The sequence below is a fragment of the Abramis brama genome, assembly GCF_963993115.1.
Source record: "Abramis brama genome assembly, chromosome: 22".
Taxonomy (NCBI): Eukaryota; Metazoa; Chordata; class Actinopteri; order Cypriniformes; family Leuciscidae; genus Abramis; species Abramis brama.
In genome coordinates, this window is record NC_139984.1 from 27,113,261 (window position 1) to 27,127,828 (window position 14,568).

At 35.9% G+C, this 14,568-nt stretch overlaps 1 protein-coding gene across 1 annotated transcript in view; it reads right to left on the minus strand.

Moving 5' to 3' along the window:
- Positions 1-14,568, minus strand: part of tshz2 (teashirt zinc finger homeobox 2) — a 56,117-nt gene that overhangs the window by 6,111 nt on the left and 35,438 nt on the right. The gene's annotated exons all lie outside the window — the stretch shown is intronic.

The window sequence follows — 14,568 nt, forward strand, 5'->3', positions numbered from 1 at the left end:
TTAAAATGTCATTTATTCCTGTGATGCGTAATTTGCAGCATCATTACTCCAGTCTTCAGCGTCACATGATCCTTCAGAAATCACTCTAATATGATGATTTGCTGCTCAAGAAACATTTCTGATTGTTGTCAATGTTGAAAACAGTTGTGCTGCTTCATAGTTTTGTGGAAACTGTTTGAGGAATAGAAAGAACAGCATTTATTTGAAAGCATTACAAATGTCTTTACTGTCACGTTTAAACAAATGTATGTGTCCTCCTTGCTGAATAACATGATTAAAATTTATTAATTTAGCTCGAACAATGCAATGCAGCATACTTGCAATACTTATTATCTGTCTGATAAAACCTTGAAATGATTTACTTTATAAACCTCATCAAGCTGGAAAAGGCACCCGTTTCATAGATTAATGTGGGTGGCATTATTGCAGTCACTGTTCCCCGGGCTCCAATTTCTCCATCCTCCGAGCATCTGGGATACACATTAATACAACCACAGGCACATGTTAACCTTCCAGGCCCCAGATCTCTCCGAAATCCCTTCAAGAATGGTTACATTTCGCTTCCTTACCCATTTGTAACAGGGAGCTTGTGTTAGCCAACTTGTGATCCCTGCCAAGCGGCAGGATTTCGGAGTACAAGATCAAACACAAGGACACCACTCCCACAGACATGAGATACACCAGCCTTTCCCATAATCCACTACTGTCGACATAAGGACGCAGCCACACGAGCAGGCCAGCAGCAGTCGAATCCCCCCCCCCCCTCTTTTGTTATTGATGTTTGAGCCAATAGAACAACCAAAGCATAATTTGATCTCCGACGTGGGCCATTTGTATTAATTTCAGTAATATTCAATATGCATTATTTTGATTTGGTCCAAGCAGCGCATACATGAATGCTTTTTGTAATCGTGCAAGTACGGCACCTCATTCATTTAACCTCTCGGAGAAGCGAGGCACAGTTAGCAGGCTGGTACGCCGCAGGCCCGCGCACGGTTGTTGGGCTCTCTGCGCTATATCAGAGCAATGAAAACAGCCGTCGGTCCAACTAGGCTTACAAAACGAGGCACTGGCACGCCTGTGCAGAGATTTAGCATGTCATAAACTTCTGTAAACCCTCCAATCTGTGTCACAACAAATTTATATCTTCAGACAGGGATATTCAAAGGTCAAAAAACCAAAGGTGTCCATCATAAATCAGCCACTAAGTGTTTATAACATTAATCCGTTGGGAAAGACTCCTGGCATAACACAGCGGCAGCTGGATTTCAAAGAGCTGCCGGATTCCCAGCCAAATGGCTGCAGAAGAGCGAAGAGAAACGAGAGCATTAAATGCGCTTTTCACATCTGATTCATATATACAGTAGCGCTATTATTATGCTTTTTTCTTAAGAGTCTGTTCTTATTACTGTAAGTGTGATCAAAGGCTGGAACAAAACCGTTTTTAATTGTAAAAGAGACAGTGATGGATTTAAAGTTGCTTTTTTTGCACAATGGTGTCAGACGTTTTGATGAACCGTATTCTAAACCTACAAAAACTGTAATGAGTTACTGATTTTGCACTTTGATGGATCAAAGTGAGTGTAATCTGTATCATTTCCTCTGGCACCTTCATTTTAATGTACTAGTGAAAAAAATGTGCTGGCTTGAAATTTCATGCACCAAAATGAAGTTATAGGGGGTCCTCTTTTTTTTTAAGGAGTTAATGAAAGACAGTTAAAAGAGTGTGATATTAAAAAAGAAGCGAAAAAGTTGAGCGTCACAAAAAAAAAGCATTGAAAAATGTAATATGCAAGTGTAATTTAATACAGTGCTTCAAAATGAGGATCCATCAGACATCTCTGTTCAACTCTTGATTGAACCAGCCTTTAAAACTAACACAGAAAAATTGAAATGACTAAGAAGATATAACTTTTAGACTTTTCATTGGGAATGGGCTCATTTATTTTTCTTTTTTGGCTTTTTGAAAGATCTAGTAAAAAGCATAAGGAAGTTATTGAGCACCACAGCTCCAACTTGTCAAAACCAGCGGTTCTTAACCCTCTGAGGTCGGCAAACGCGCGGGCGCGTTTTGCCGGATTTTCTCCACATTGTAGCACTATAAACTTAAATTACTCCATCATTTATGGTCATACAGAAAAAAGAAATATAAAAAAAGAATCTGTGATATTTCTCCTTTTGTATGTGTCCACTTACAATCAAATCAAAACATTGTGCTTTTGTAAAATAAAGAAAATAAACAGGGTGTGCGTTCTGCCTCTCTGTCGCGGTGAACTTTTTTTTCTTGAGCACGTCTATAAACTGAAACAAAACTCAGCGAATACTTGTCACACATTTATGAGCCATATACCTTTATAAACATTTAAGTGTGTACTTTTAAATAATCGGATTCAAAACGTAAACAAATATTCTCTGTTTACGTAATTTGTATAAAACCAACAAGATGTCCAGCTTCTCAAACGCTTGCTCATTACAGTTAATTTGGCCACGCCTACTCGCGCAAAAGATATTCACATGCAAATCTCCACATGGAACGCGAACGCGCTCGTTACCTCAACAACAAAACACTTCACTTCACTTTTCGTCGAGTTTGAAAGACGTGCCTGAGCTTACATTGGATTTAGGCTACCTCAGAAGAAGAAGAACGCGATCTGAAGACAAGAAAGATAAGGTAAGAAATTCTTACATAGCCTAGTTTGTTATTGTTGCATAAATGTCACGTTGCAGTTGAACTGTTGCTAGATATATGGGGAATATTATAATATTTAGACCCGTGTTTACTGTGTTTGTGGATATCTGCTCAAACATAGATATGTTTATGGTAACCATAATGTTTTATATTTGAGCGTGATCGCGTTTGAATGTATCATATTTTGCAAGCGATCGCGTTTGAATGTATCATATTTTGGATGAAAGCAAAACGCACCAAACGGCTTCATGTTTTTATTATTATCTCATTTCATATCATCATAACGGATGGAAACATTTGAAGTAACATGATAATCAATATATTTTTCTCTAGCTTAGTTGTTACTGAAATACTGAAAAAAGATTTATAGGCTGCTATAGGTTATTTATTGTTATTATTATTTTATCCGCACTGCGCATATACCTTATGCCTACAAGGCACAACAAACCTGGTGTTCATTTTATTATATATCGTTGGAAACGTGTGTGTGTGTGTGTGTGTATTCTGTGAATTTTAAAAAGGAATTTTAAAAAGCAATTTTAACCAGAAAAATCTAATATTCCAAAATCCAAAATCGTGCAGGCCTTTCTCTTGATATCAGTATGTTCACTTTTTTTTTCAGGTCCCAGATGCCACTGAGGACTTCAACATTCACATGAGTCTCAGTACGTGAACATGGTAAAGTGAAAATCTTGGAAATGAAAGGTATGTACAGTGTTTTTAGGAATGGCACAAAGGTCTCTGTCTTTGAAGTGCTTTTTTGGCATTTGTTGTGTATCTTTGGATTATGTTGTGTTGTAAATAAATCCAAACAATTTAAAAGCCATTCTTTTTTAAATCTCCTCATTTACAGTATTGTGCAAGGTTGCTCAGAATGATAGGTGCCTGATAGCTCCTAATAGGGCCGTTAGGGGAGGTTCTTTGTCTTTCTCAGGTGAGAAAAGCTTACATATTAATGAGCTCTCGCATAAGGCTTTTTCACGCAAAACACGTCGTAAAAATTTTAAATCAATATATTGTCTTATCTGAATGAGCAGTCAGGGTGATTTTCACATAGTTTTGCAGCAAATATTCTAGGCTACGTCATACAATTTTCAAAAGTCTTGTGAAGAAATAATCAGTATGGGTTTCATGGCCTTATTTCAGTGAGAATTTTTTTTTGTATTTTCAAAAACCACGCATAAATGTCATTATCTCAAAACTACAAACTTTTACATACATGCTGTTGATATATTATTGTAGCAGAGTTTGTGCTGAATACAGTGTAATTAGACTTTAGCCATGAAAATGTCACAAGTAACAGATATAACCAGAAATGTCAGAGCATGTCAGAACACCTCCAGGGCCCAGAAAACAGCTCAGACCTCAGAGGGTTAAAGGGATAGTTCACCCATTAAGTTATCATTTACTCACCCTGGCGTTGTTCTATGGTCTTCTGTGCATGGCTACGTGACGTGCGTTCTTGAGACTCTATTAGTGCAGCGTTTCACTCCGACTCCCCCAGAAAAAGCACACAAGTTGTGAGAAATCAAGACTAAAACAACACGAAACATAACATGCAGTACAATCCATGTACCTTCTTCTCTGAGGTGAACACAGTATAACCGTTGTGTTCATCGCAACAAGAATGTGTTATCGCGTTCACATTTGTCAGCTGTCCCTCTGACTGTCATCAGACAAACAGAGTTCCAGTCCGGAGATATTCAACTCAGTAAAGAAAGTACATGGATACTTTTTTTGGGATTTATAGGCGCTGTATTTCATGTTGTGTTTTTATTAATCTTGATAAACTTGTGTGCTTTTCTCTGAGCGAGAGTGAACTGCGCCGCTAACAGAGAGTCATAAATGCGCAGTCGAGCACAGAAGACCAACGGCCATTGGTCATAAAATTTTTTTTTTATTGTATTACCCCCCCAAAAATCATGTGTTGCATTCTGTAATACTTCTGCATGTTTTTTTAAGCTTGATGCCCGTCGCTATTAACTGCCATTATATGGATAAGCGCGAGCAGGACATTTTTTTATTTTTTTATTTTGTGGTCCGAAAAATAAAGAATGGCATTCGGCATTAGTACACCACCAGGGTGAGTAAATGATGACTTAATTTTAATTTTAGGGTGAACTATCCCTTTACAATAGTGGGTCACGACCCCAACAGGTCATACATCTGTTCTAAATAGGTAATTGAAAACAGGTACAAATTATGCTAATTATTAATGCATTAAAATAAATAAATGACCACTGAGCAAAAGTGAAAAATAACAGATCTTTATCGGCCTCTAAAACATATTATAAAGAGATTAAATGTATAATATATAATTATATATACAAATAAAAAGACAAACTCTGATCATCAAGGCAACAAAAATATGCTAGCCATGTATAATCAGATATTTTAAAATATTACAAATATATTATTAATAAATATTAATTAATTTATTTAACTTTACCTAAACAAGTGTAAGTTTCTTTGATTTTTATTAAAAGTATTAATATAAAAAAAATGTGTATTCCTCTCTGCCAATTACTGATGTCATTTACATTGTATTATAGTTATCGAGTTTATAAATATAATACATGTAATAGTTAAATTAAAAGAAAATTGTATCATAAAATACAACTAATCATATAATCATACTTAGCTAGCAAAGTAAAATAAATATTTTTGCTTATATTTTGTTGAAATTAAATGAAAATTCTGTCATCATTTACTTATCCTAAAGTTGTTCCAGACCTGTATGAGTTTCTTCTGTTGAACAGAAAAGAAGATATTTTGAAGAATGTCGGTAACCAAACAATTGATGGACCCCATTGACTTCCATGGTATTTTCTTTTTCCATACTATGGAGGTCAATGGGGTCCATCAACTGTTTGGTTACCGACATTCTTCAAAATATCTAAAATATCTTCTTTTGTGTTCATCAGAGTAATACAACTCATTCAGGTTTGGAACAACTTGAGGGTGAGTAAATGATGACAGAATTTTCTTTTTTGGGTGAACTATCCCTTTAAGGCCATGTGTCCAATCAAACTCATGCCACCAATGGTGGATTCTAGTCAAATAAGGCCGATGCTAACAGGGACATGAACACAATAAACAGTCATTCTTGTACTGTGTCAGGTCACCACTACTAAAACCAAATCTAGCGGAGCAGCAGTGCTCCAGATCATGTGCGTTAACCACTGCGGCAACAGAATTAGACACAGCTCACACAAATGCAGTGAAACTCACAGTCACAGACTCTCCACTAATACAGGGGTAACAGTAATAACACCATTAAAAACATGGCGTTCGAGGCGTTGGGGTTTTCTTGGTGGACGTGTCCTTTTAGCGTGCCACTGCAGTGGGTTAATCATCCCCTTTGAGACGTGTGAGGTTCTGTTGGGGGTAAATCTGTCAGTCAGCATTCAGTCAGGGGTGTGATCTGCATTAGTTCAAGGAACGAACGTAACATTCAGGCAGTCCTTGTGCAAGAAGTTTTCCTGTCACTCTCTAGTTTTCCATGCCACCCGAATTGTTTGCCGGCTTCCCCGCCTGCCCTAATGCTAATATTTCTATCAGCACATCATCAAACATTTACCCCCGTAGCAGTAACATTTCTATCATCGATCCGTTCAGCGGGCGAGCAGGGAGCCAGCTGCAACATCTCCGGCCCTCCGCGAATATGCGAAAGGTAACGCTAGCGTCGCAGGAGACCCTCTAATTCTGAGGCGTTGTTGACAGGTCTGGCGGTCCGTGCCACTTTCGCCACGGATCTCCTTGCCGTCTCAGGCTACAGTTTTTGCCGTGCATGGATCGATAGCTCTTTTTACTTCTCATTGATTGTCTAGCAGCATGAGAGACCTAAGCAGAGGCTGTTATGACATTTCTAGATTTCCCCCTGTCCTTGGAACAATCAATTACACGCGCATGGCAATCAAAACCTCTTTGCAAAATGAACCTGCTCCATGACATTTTCATCTCCCGGATTTATGCCACGCTTTAAAAAAAGAGAGGAGGAATCGGAGAGCGAGAGAGAGAGAGAGAAAAGGGAAGATTTTCGTGTCCCACATAAAAAGGCTGCACACACACACACACACACACACACACACACACACACACACACACACACGCGCACGCTAACGAAGCAGGTCATGTGAGTGCTGTAATCTCCACTGCAGTCAGTACTGCACAGGCAGGCCTTTGTTGGACACACTGGTTTGGCTATTGATTTTTGTCATAAGCTATGACAGCCAAGATCACTGTGGGTTTACCTAACTGTGCCCTAAATAGAGTTCAAGAGTCTTGCGGCGTGCCGAGCTGCGGCGCGCGAAGACTTTGATAAATCGCATGTAACAGCAAGACATTCTCATTTACCAGCGCCTGCCACTCCCAACACGTCTGCAGCGTAGCACAGGAAATATGGAAGATGCAAAAGCAACGTGCTGTAACTGTTCAGACTGCGCAATCAACGCCTGCGGGGACGGCAAAAGTTCATGAGATATTTTTTACTACTAGACATTTTAGACATTTATTATAGTACTTTTATACAATTATAGTACGTATTAAGTGTTTTGAGTTAACTTTTATTCTTATTTTTTTTAGTTTTCATTTTAGTGTTAGTTTGTTTCAGTAATTTTAAGTGCTCATCTACAGTATATTAAAACTAGCATATATATATATACATACACACACACACACACACACACACTACTGGTCAACCGTTTGGAAACATTCATATTTTTTATGTTTTTGAAAGAAGTCTCTTATGCTCATCAAGGCAGCATTTTTTTTTATTCAATATTATTACAATTTTTAATAATGGTTTTCTATTTTAATATACTTTAAAAAACATTTTTTTCCTGTGATCAAAGCTGAATTTTCACCATCATTACTCCAGTCTTCAGTGTCACATGATCCTTCAGAAATCATTCTAATATGCTGTTATGTTTTATGTTGGATTTCAGGATTTTTGATGAACAAAAAGTGAAAAAGAACAGCATTTATTCAAAATAGAAATCTTTTCTAACAATATAAATCTTTAATTTCACTTTTCAATTTAACACATCCTTGCTGAATAAACGTATTAATTAATTTCAAATAAAGAATTACTGACCCCAAACTTTTAAACGGTAGTGTATATTGTTAGACAAGATTTCTATTTGAAATAAATCCTGTTCTTTTTTTAAAACTTTTTATTCACCAAAGAATCCTGAAAAAAAGTATCACAGGTTATACAAAAATATTAAGCAGCAGAGCCGTTTCCAACATTGATAATAAATCATCATATTAGACTGATTTCTGAAGGATCATGTGACACTGAAGACTGGAGTAATGATGCTGGAAATTCAGCTTTGATCACAGGAAAAAAATACAGTTTAAATTATATTCAAATAGAAAACCATTATTTAAAATTTGAATAATATTTTACAATATTACTGTTTTTCCTGTATTTTTGATCAAATAAATGCAGGCTTGATGAGCAGAACAGACTTTAAAGTAGTAATGTTTCCAAACTTTTGATCAGTACTGTATTTAACTCAACTATAGATTATAATAAGCATGCCATCAGACGTTTGGCTATTTAGTAAATCAAAGCACTGCAAGGCACCAATACCCGACTGTGCTGACGCAACGTCAATTAATACTTAACAGGCCCAATTAAATCTTTTCCCAATGTTGCGCCGCAGGCACACAGAGAGAGCTGTGAACCTTCTCACATGTCAACATTTACACTAACCAGAAGACAGAAACACCAGATCTGTATCAAGCACAAAAACATGTTCGTCATCAACAGCTAGAGAGATTGATAAAATACTTCAATCCTTACACTAACAAAATAAACTCTGATTATCAAGAGAAAGTGTGGGAAAAATCCACGAGCTATTTATTATGATCAAAAATGAATAAAATATGTGCCTGCATGCCTAATTTTTACAGAAAAATATTAATTAAAATTATATTTATCTCTGCTGTTTTACTGGTGCCATTTACATTTTAATAAAGTTCTCCTTAATTTAAAACTAGATATTACAGTATAATATTAAATCTATAATATTAGTGACATATCACTGTACAATATTTCAGTGTTTCTGTAAACTCACTGACTGCTCCACAAACCTCTTCTTCCAGGGCTCTGTCTGGAAACCAGGCGGCGGAGAGATTAACGTTAACTTTTTTATGCATGACGGAGATGTTACTTGAAGCACATTACTTCCTTGACTAAACAGGAGCAATTCATGCAGATAAATGCCTTGCTTTCATATACCCACGCATTAAATATTTAATGGTATAATATAATCAAAAAGAGTCTCACAATTCAGGCAGGACACAGGGAAAGTTGCAGCAATTGTGTTTGATTTGATCCGAAGCTTTTGGAGTCGCTCCGACCGCTGTTGTACATCACAAGACATTCTTTGAAAGGACAGATTAGGGAAAACTACAAGGGAACATTTTTAGAAGATAAAAGATTCCTTTTATAAAAAACATTGTTGAATGTTAAAAATAATTACAAAAAGCAGTTTATGGCCTTTACGGCCTCATTTGTTATAAACTGATCCTTCGCCGCTTGTGTCATAAACACCTGCGGTCCGTAAACGGTCAAACATTGGTGATCTTCTCGCTGGTTAACAAAGTGCTCCTTTGAGGGCGCTCTACCTCGAACAGACAACGCTCCTGACTCTCCTTCTGCACCAGTGCACAAGCTCCGGTTTCCTCTCTGGCCACAGTGAACCAGATCGTGCTGTACTAGGCTCTCGTCCATGATCCAGACCATGATGATGGATCCCGAGTCTGATAATGAGAGTGAGCAGTGGGAGGGGCTAAAGACTTGGACTCCTCCTCCTCTGCTACTTAAACATTCTCCTGCCACGACTGATTTCCACAATGTTTAATTTTGTCCATTTACTAGTCTAAGAAATCCTCAGAAGAGTCAAAAACAGTCTGTATAAGTGATTAATTTGAAATAGCCTATACTTAATATGAATTAAACAGTCAGATACCATATTGAAGCTGCTGAAAAATGTGTACACATGACACTATACATTATTGAAAGGTATTTACTCGTTAGGATGTTGATATACTGTAGGATCTGTTGTTGTCAAGTTAGTTTCATTCATAATGTGTGTACAGTAATTGACTCTCACATGCATCCCTACTGTAAATTCTAAAGAGCCCAAAATGGGGCTCTAACCCAAGATCTTCACTGAAAAAACTGTTCTTAATCAATATATTAAGCAAAAAATGACCTAGCTTATTGCCTGCTAAACACAACAATGTTCAATAAATAGGGCTACTAATTTGAAATCAAGGTCAAATCTATTTCATTGTATAATATGCAGATTAGTTTACAAAACAAACATATATTTATGTACATTTAGTAATAAGGAAATATCCTACAATCTTCATTTAAGGGCTTTTCACAGCAAATATTTATTCATTGGATTTTTCTTTATTTAAAAAAATTAGGTGTATGTATATGTATATATTGTAATGAACTAATGACAGCCCTATTCATATGATTAATTATTTATTATATTTTTTACAAAACATAATTTAAAATGAATTAATTATATATTATTATATATTATTATATTTAATTACATTAATTATATATATATCTTAATTTTATATATATATATATATATATATATATATATATTCCTGATTTTTTAAATTATAAAAAAAATTCCAATTAATAAATTAATCACATTGTAAAATATTTGCTGTGAAAAGCCCTTAAATGAAGATATATATGATATATATGTAATAAGGACATTTTCTACAATCTTCATTTAATATTCCTTTTTTTACAGCAAATATTTATTAATGTGATTAATTTATTTATTGGAGATTTTTTTAAATAATTGTCAAAAATTATACATTGTGATGAAATTAATAAATATATTTTTAAATTTTTTATAAAAGCCCCCAAATGAATTAATGATTAACAGCTGACATCCCTAATATGATTAATTAATTATTTTTACTAAATATATTTTGAAATTAATGAATTATTTATTCCAAATTATATATATATATATATATATATATATATATATATATATATATATATATATATATATATATATAAATATATTTTTGGTCATTCCCAATAAATGGAAGCACTTGGAACATTATGACACGGGTCATGCCACTACAGTGTCTCTACCTGGACTGTCAGCGGCTCCTCCAGTAAGAGTGTGATGAGGCCTGATGGAGGAGCACTGGCCCCCGCCGGCCCCTCACACTCATCTGAACCCGAGCAGTCAAGCAAGCAGGCTCCGGCTAATGAAAGATCATCAGGCTGTGCTTTAAATTTCCTGATTGAATGTCAGTCGCGAATGTTTACGTGGAGGGAAGAGAGAGGGAGAGAGAGGGCTGCACTTTTAAAGGAGCACTGTCACCTGTCATCAAGCTCTTTTGTTCAGTCAATAAGAAGTCTGCTAAAGAAGAAACAGGAGAGTTCAGATGACAGTCAGAATGCAAAGACTGCAATAAGACTTAAGTGTTTGCCACTTATTTTCTATCTAAGAAAAGAGAAAGATGGGACAGGAAATTACTTGGAGAAGACCAGGAACTGTCATGAACTCAATTCAAACAAATTCAGCTAATTTTGTTTGACCGTATTTTCTTTCTTTCTTGCCATATTACTTTACAGAGAAAATGAGAGATTTTGAGAGATTACAGGAAATTAATTGGAGAAGATCAATAAATAAATGAAAATTCTGGGGAAAATTATGAAAATACATAATGCATTAATAATCAATTAATTATTCAAACTTACATAATAATCAGCACAAATAGCTAAAACTGAGTTGTACAAATATTTAAATTGCACATAAGGCAGCTTTTATATAAACTTTTTAATAACAGAATTGTTTCATTTCAACAACAATAAACTGTAATAACTTGTTTTCAACAGATTTATTCATGAAGACATCACTAACAGGTTAAGTAAAAATATAATTAATATAATATAGTGCATATATGCTCTTCTCTAGAGTTATTTTTTCTAGCTAACTAATGAGTTTCTGGACATAGCTCTCTTGAGGTAAATGTAATGTTAAGTGACATTGTATAGCGTATATTGTCGATATTACATTATATACCGAAAATAGAACATTTTCAGTAGCCGGAATTTCGGTGCATCCTTAATAAATAGGATCAGCAAAGGACAGATTAAAATCTGCATCACCCACATGAACATCAACATCTAAACTTCAACTCGGTTTATTTCAGCCCCTTTTTTGCCACTTTTATTTATAGGGAACATGAGATGGGACAGGAAACTGTCATATATCAGGAAATAAACAGGATCCGGTGATGCCACGAACCGAATCCAAACGCAAGTCTGAATATGCAGTGCACCATGGCTCAAGTATCCCAAACTAGATTCAAACTCATGCGCCCACATGAGCACATGCAGTCTAAATCATTTTATATGGCTTCTTGTTATATTGCGCACTAAAAGACATACAAAAAAGACTCGCATTAAATCGTAATGCATGCATAATGCTAATTAGATATTCAAAATATCCTGAAACACAGAACAAAGTCGTGACATTAACAAATGTCACAGGACACAATGAGGTGTGAGAGCGTGGAACACCTCACTTCCTCTGAAACAGCTGCTGAGGTACTGAAGCGCTTGCCACTGTCCTAAACGAAAGTAGAGGGGACGTACTGGTGGAAACAGATCCGCTGGGACACGTTCTCCCGTCCTCTGTGCTTCATATGAACAAAGCCCTCGTGTGGCCTTTGTCACAGTCACCTTGTCTGACATATATAAAAAGGACTGAACGTACCGATGAATGCAAAGACAAAGAAGTGGGGTATTGGATCAGAGAACACATAACTCCTCTTTTTATCTATTTCCTCTGTCTATTTAGGGATTTCACATTGTAATGGGATTCAGAGGTCCTAATTGATTTTTTCGAGTTTGAGAACATGCAAATACTTAAAGAAGTGATGATCACAACCTGTTTTTGTGACCGCAAGCGGCAGACACTTCTCATCAAGGGTCAAGTTTAACAGATTTCAAACTTTGGATAAGAAAGAAAAAGGGAATGTTTTCTTTTGCTAACCCTCATGTTATTTCCAAATGTTTATGACTTCCTTTCTCCTGTGGAACACAAAAGGTGTCTTTTCAATATCAACATGCAGTGATGGACGAAGAACACAAATCAAGTACTTGAGAAAAAGTACAGATACCCTAAAAAAAATATTACTCCAGTAAATGTATTAAGTACTCCTTTTCAAAGTACAAAAGTACTTGATTTTTAATGTACTTAAAGGGACAGTTCACCCAAAAATGAAAATTTTGTCATCATCAACCGACATTCTTCAAAATATCTTCTTTTGTGTTCAACAGAAGAAAGAAACTCATACAGGTTTGGAACAACATGTTGACAGAATTTTAATTTTTGGGTGAACTGTCCAGTAACAAAGTAAAAATACTTTGCTACTGTCCACCACTGTCAATCTCAATAACAATATCTCCATATAATGCAAGTGAATGTGTCAAAAAGCACCATTAAGTATCATACAATATCCATACAACTTATTTAAAATCTAATGATGACATGATATTTTATGAACAGAATAAATCAAATAAGGTGTCATTAGATGGTCTACAGATTTGATGTCACAGTGACATCAAACCTGATGCAACAGAGAACTACTCTGGAGGACAAGATTTTCATTAAAAAAAATATTTGAATTGCTCTCATTTGAAGGAATAATTAATCCAAAACAAAACTTCTGTCAACATTGACACTGTCAATTCAATTCTAATCAAATTAACTGCATTAATCAAATACATGCAAATTTAGTAATAAGGGAATTTTCCTATAATCTTCATTTGGGGACTTTTTTCCAACATATATGTATTTTATTTTTCATTTTCTTTGTAATCAATCACATTAATGTGCCCTAATATCCCTAATTTTAAAAAGGCTATATTAATTTATCTTATGGGCTTAATTTTCATGGTGTTATTTTTATTTTAGAACAGGATTTTCTTTTCCTCTGGAAAAAAAAGTGGTTAGGATTGAGATGATGAAAGAATTTAGATTTTTTGGTTGAATTATGCATTATATTCAAAGTCTTTCTAAATGGATGAGTCATACAAATAATATTTATGGTGTGTTTTTGTTTTGTCAGTTTGGAGTTTCCCAGTCCCCATTCACTTTCCTTATATGGAGAAGAACGACCAGGATACTCTTCAAAAACACACCTTTTATGTTCTGTGGAAGAAAGAAAGTCGTAGCGGTTGGAAACGACATGAAAGTGAGCAAATGATGACAGAAATTTAATTTTTGGGTTAACTACCCCTTTAAAACCATTTACATTTTCATGTACCCTCCCTCCCCAGGCAAATATTCTATGGATCTTTCATTAGATTCTGGCCCCCCTCCAGTCGCCACTTTGCCTTATACAAGCAGTTTTGTGCCATTTTCAGCAAAGGATGCATTTTTTATATTCCAAGTTCATTAATAGTAGATAGCCAGTTTTTCCCTTCATTAAATACAATGAGACATCCCAGTGTATTTGCAACAGAAGCGTGAGGCTGTCAGCTTCTTGTGGGACCAAAGGCTGTTTGGTGGCACAAATAAAGTGTGGGAAGACAACTCTCACGCCAAAACCTGCAAAACAGCGGGGAACGTACACCAAAGGGAGAGAGAGAGAAAGGGAAACGCTTCCAAAACAGACCCTCTGTTCATGGTTACTATTCATTTTAATGGCGAATTTGTCGGGAGTTGTTGTCAGACGTCCTCCGCGCGATGATTAGGGACCGCCGTTTGCTTGAAAAGCACTGACTTCAGGATGCGCCGGGAGAGCGTTGTCACTCGGCGACAGCCTGCGCCGCAGACAATGGCTGCCTGAATTGTGAGAAGTGT